The sequence below is a fragment of the Olea europaea genome, chromosome 19 (genome assembly GCF_002742605.1).
Source record: "Olea europaea var. sylvestris chromosome 19, O_europaea_v1, whole genome shotgun sequence".
Taxonomy (NCBI): domain Eukaryota; kingdom Viridiplantae; phylum Streptophyta; class Magnoliopsida; order Lamiales; family Oleaceae; genus Olea; species Olea europaea.
This window is the reverse complement of record NC_036255.1, coordinates 12,611,210-12,616,814: the sequence shown is the minus strand read 5'-3', so window position 1 is coordinate 12,616,814 and position 5,605 is coordinate 12,611,210. Positions and strand designations below refer to the sequence as shown.

The 5,605-nt window shown below is 36.7% G+C and overlaps 1 pseudogene; it reads left to right on the top strand.

Annotated features, from left to right (window-relative positions):
• The first annotated feature begins 2,386 nt into the window (after positions 1–2,386).
• Positions 2,387–5,605, top strand: part of LOC111368860 — a 9,237-nt pseudogene continuing 6,018 nt past the window's right edge.

The window sequence follows — 5,605 nt, the reverse complement described above, 5'->3', positions numbered from 1 at the left end:
GTAGTAGTTGATGAAGACCTCTTACTAAATGGCAACCGAGAATTGCGTTAGTTTCTTAAGGTGTGGCCGGGTTTTTGTTATGACTTATGTGACTATTTTCTTTAACTTGAAGCTCTTGTTCTTCATGTGGAGGTTGGATTTGCTGTCAATGGAATAATAATTCTGATATTTTTGTGGGTACTGAAGGCATTCCTACAGGTAATAATTTACTTTTCTTGTGAATTGACTTTCTTTCAAAAAAATTTCCCTTCTATGTATAGTGCTTCAGGTTATTGTCAGCTTAAGGCTTTCTAAACTTTATTAAGTGGGAGCTTCTTTTAGCTTTTTCTGTACGAGCATAACAAATGTTTCTTTTGTAGATTAGATTGTTACGAGTCATTCACTTCACTTTTTACTGTGAGTCATACAATTTCAGAATATAGTTATACTCATTTTCAACCACACATTCACACAATAAAATATTCTGCACGTAAATTGAAAACTTTCCCCTATTTTTTAACCACACATTCTCCTAAAAATCACTATTCGAAACATTATTTTTTTTTCCCAAATAATGGCTATCAAATGGGGGCCAAGTATTATTGTAACGCTGCTTATGTACCTTGTAGTTGGACTATACCTTAGGTGTCAAATGTGATTCTGTACCATTCCCTTAATTCCTTTTATGTACATGTCATTCCAGATAATTTGCACCCTTGGGAGCGCAGTGTTCATGAGTATTTTGCTTATCCGTGGGATATGGACTGGAATATCCTACTTCAAAGAAAGCCGCATTCACAGGGCAGATGACGATGATCCCCATGCATGGACTGGCACAAAACCTGCCATTTGATCTATATCCATGCAGAGGAAAGGTTTAGAGATCAGAAATGGTGGCTTATGACTCCTGAAACAAGGCTGGTGTGCTGAGCAACTCTAGTTCAAAGAATATGAAGATGGGTCGATTTTACAAGGTCATGGACGAGTTCTAGATTGTAACCACATACCATTTTTGGCCCCTTCTTTTGGTCAATCGGACCACATAAAAGTTTGCACCGCAGTTGTGATTTTGGAATTTATATTTCATAGGTTACATCTACGTAAACTACAAAAGAATAGGTCTTTTGAACTCTATTCGAGGCTAATTTGAAGAAAGATACCATATCACGAGGTACTATATTTTTCATGTAACCTTGTACATGATTTTAAATAAATCTATGATCGAAGTATTTGGAAATTGTGCTACTACAGTCTAATGCTGCCTCTCCTGTTACATTTTTCATTCATGATCCTGGAAATAATATTGAGAGTCCTTTGTGATTCTACAGAACAGGGACAATAGATTCAACTGCATCTATATATGACCAATTTTAAGGCTAGCTTTGAACACCGTCATCCTGTGTAGTTCACTTTTTAGTGCTGAACTTTTTAGCCCGACTGTTTGGCCTCCATTCTTTCCAAAATTTAATGGTTGGAATAATGTTTTTTTGAAAAATGTGGTTGAAGAAAAATGATTTTTTTTTATTTGCATGTAATATTATTTTATGAAAAATTGTGTGGTTAAAAATAAGAGAAAAAAATGATAAGAAGAATGTGAGCCAAACGAGGGTATGCTGTTTGAAAGAAGGAAGAAGAATAACTTATGAGCACTCCTTCATGGTTATGTATACAATGTCCAAGTAGGCGGGTCGAGGTCCTATGAATTAAATGTTTTTGTTAGGTTTGTTCTTAGTTGGGTTGGGTGGATTCGACTAGAAAGCTCGTACCATATATTTTCTTGATTGGCCTATCTTCTTTCTGTAAGCAAGTTTTCTAAATGTGTTCGTTAGGTTTGGTTTTTAGTTGGGTTGTGTAGATTCGACTAGAAAGCACGTTGTGCATTGTTTTTCTTTGATTGACCTATCTTATTTCAATAAGCAAATTCTCTGTTGGTTGTCCACTCTTGTTTCTTGATGGGAAATATCAACAGATGAAAGAGTTACTTGAAAGCTTGACGAACAAGTGCATGTGATTATTTTTCATTTACCCATGTTTGGTTTAGCTATATAAGTAAATTGAAATTTAAATTAAAGTTAACATTTTATTATAATCATGCATTTCATGTAATCCACAACTTTTTAATCGCATATTTCATCAATTTTTATTTTAATTTATCAAAAGTCTGATTTAAATCTAAGCCAGAGGGGACTTTATGATATTTCTTATAATTTTATCTTCTTTTTTCTATTGAAGTGGAAAATGAAAAGGGCCCCAATAGATCATTTTCCCAAATAATTAATCTTCAACTATAATCAAGATGTTATAATAATTGGGCCGAGCCAGCTAATATTTAGGCCCAATTCAACCACCCTTCACAATCTGCCGTCCGTTGTATCTTCCCCCCAAATTTCTCTAGCCTATAAATTAACAACTCAACTCCATTTCTCTTCACAAAAAGGCGTCTTGATAAACGCCAATCTGTTTTTCTCTAATTTTTCCTCTGATTTCTTTTCCCCTTCCTTTGTGCTTTTTCTATATATTAAATTTTTGAATGAGAAACAATGTATTAAACTCCATACATGGAGAAGAACAAGATACAATGAAACCAGAATAACTTCCATGAAAGAAACACTCCATGATAGTAAGAAAATGAAATACACTCCATGAAAGGAGGGATTGGAAAATACAATCCAATAATCTAAGAGGTATACAAAGTCTTGTATTTATAGAGAAAATGACTATAGTAATTAACTAACTAATTGGCTAATTAACAAACTAATCACCTAACTAACTAATAGCTGAACATATACAGCTGGAGATGACCGTTTTGTTAAGATGGAATCTGGAGTAACTGGAAGATTCTAGATTCTGTTGAAACCGGAAGTAATCTGCTGTTCACGTATTCTAACACTATATTTTTCTATCGGAAATGAGGGAGTGCATATCCATTCACATTGGCCAGGCCGGTATTCAGGTTGGGAATGCGTGCTGGGAACTTTATTGCCTCGAGCATGGCATTCAGGTACCATTGTGTGCAAAAACTAGTGTTAATTACACCACTAATTCGGTTATATGCTAGACCTGTGAAATTTGATTGTGAAAATGTTTGGATTGATTTGATTTACGCATCCGGTTACCGTTATCGATGTTCTAATAGGAATCTGGGGCAGATCCGTTCTCATGGATTAAATAAATTCAGATCAGAGCTGTGAAAACTTTATGGAATTTCCTTAGATCTGAAATTGACATATGGTTGTCAGTTGAAATTTGTATTTTTTTATTTGAAAGAAAAATAATGCCAACTTTAATTTGGCTGTATGATAGAAGATATGTGAAATTCGAATATGAATTTTTTTCGACTTGATCAGAGGCATTCGTAATTCTCCATAATTTCGTCACAGAAATTAATTTTCGTTGAAATATTGCTAGTCTTTCATTGGCATCGAGAAACATGCATTCCTATTATCAGAATGTGCATTATTAAATTCTTGAATGAAAACAATATGAAAGGCTTCATCATTGAAGCAAGAAACAATATTGAATTGAACTCCATAAAAGGAGGAAAGAAATACAAAGGAACCGGAATGAGTTCCATATAAAAGACACTCCATTGTAGGAGGAAGATAACCTCCATGGAAGGGAGGGATTGGAAGAAGAAATTCTCCAATGAACTACAATGAACACGCAGTGATGTATTTATAGAGTAAGAGACCAACTGACTAACAACTAACCTAACTATCATAACCACTAACTAACTAAACTAACTAACACAGCTGTGGACAACTGAGACAGCTGCGATGATCTGTGGAAGAAGCTGGAGTTGAATCTGATCCGTTGGAACTAAGACATCTAGGATCAAGAATCTGGGAATTGGAGTTGGAAGATTCTGGTGTAAGCTAGAATATTCTGATACACCCCCTTCAAGATGGAGTTGGAAGATCAACAATAGTCCATCTTGAAGATTAAAGAAAGTATTGAATGTATTGGAGAGAAAAAAAAGCATTCCTGCGTGTTAATGTGCTCTAGTAATTCCTGTGTGTTCTTATCTCTGCCATAATAATTGGCTGCCACGAGAACAGAACCCAATGCATGACTTCCACCAATAATTTTTAATAGAGAACTCTGAGAAGCATTGCCAGACTGACTGTAATTTGTAAGTAAATGGAAATAGAACTGTCCAGAACTTTTCACGTCTATAATGATCTGGCAATCTGAAATGAAATCTTCAAACGAGAGACTTCCAAATCGTGAGCAGCATTCTGGATTCATAGCGCAGAATGTATATGATTCTGAACAGGAGAGGATTTCACTATCTAAAGCCAAAGTTATCTTCAGATTTCACTATCCTTGAGGTCAGCTCCATTTCAGAACTGAAATAGCAGCAGCACAGCTAGAAGCCATGAGAAAATGCTCTGATATCATATTAAATTCTTGAATGAAAACATTATGAAAGGCTTCATCATTGAAGCAAGAAACAATATTGAATTGAACTCCATAAAAGGAGGAAAGAAATACAAAGGAACCGGAATGAGTTCCATATAAAAGACACTCCATTGTAGGAGGAAGATAACCTCCATGGAAGGGAGGGATTGGAAGAAGAAATTCTCCAATGAACTACAATTAACACGCAGTGATGTATTTATAGAGTAAGAGACCAACTGACTAACAACTAACCTAACTATCATAACCACTAACTAACTAAACTAACTAACACGGCTGTGGACAACTGAGACAGCTGCGATGATCTGTGGAAGAAGCTGGAGTTGAATCTGATCCGTTGGAACTAAGACATCTAGGATCAAGAATCTGGGAATTGGAGTTGGAAGATTCTGGTGTAAGCTAGAATATTCTGATATGCATAGTTAACATTTCTCTCGATTATGTTTGATTTCAATACCATCTGGAAATTAGGATTACCAAATATTTGCTTTCTCTTGTACAGCCTGATGGCCAGATGCCAGGTGACAAGACTGTGGGAGGTGGTGATGATGCCTTCAACACTTTCTTTAGCGAAACTGGTTCCGGAAGGCACGTCCCACGTGCTGTCTTTGTGGATCTTGAACCCACTGTCATCGACGAGGTGAGGACTGGAACCTACCGTCAGCTATTCCACCCTGAACAACTCATCAATGGCAAGGAAGATGCTGCCAACAATTTTGCCCGTGGCCACTACACAAGTAAATGACTTTGACATAGTCACTCCTGATTATATTACTGTTAGGACCTTCCTCTTGCTGCTCACGCTGATTCCCGGGCTCAGTTAACCATTAAAACCGAGTTCAACATCAAAACTGGAATGACCCATACCGCCGGCGCCTCTTCTTCCTATGGTTCCTTTCTTCTCTTGCTTAATTGATTCAATCCACACACTTAGGATGGATACCACTCAGGTAAGGTTCACAAAGACTCAAGCAATTTGGGTGGAGAAGAAATCACGAAGAAGATGAAGACAGAAGACACGGCTTGGACACGGCTTGGACACGGCAGTTTCTTCTTCCTCACGGCTTCAATTTTGGACGGTACCAACAAAGGCAAAGACACCAATATATATAGTAAGTCAAGTGGCCAACATAAGGTAAGTCGGGATATGGTAAGTAGGCTCGACTAGGGTTAACTTCCAATGGAAGAAATCAACAAGCCACAAAGA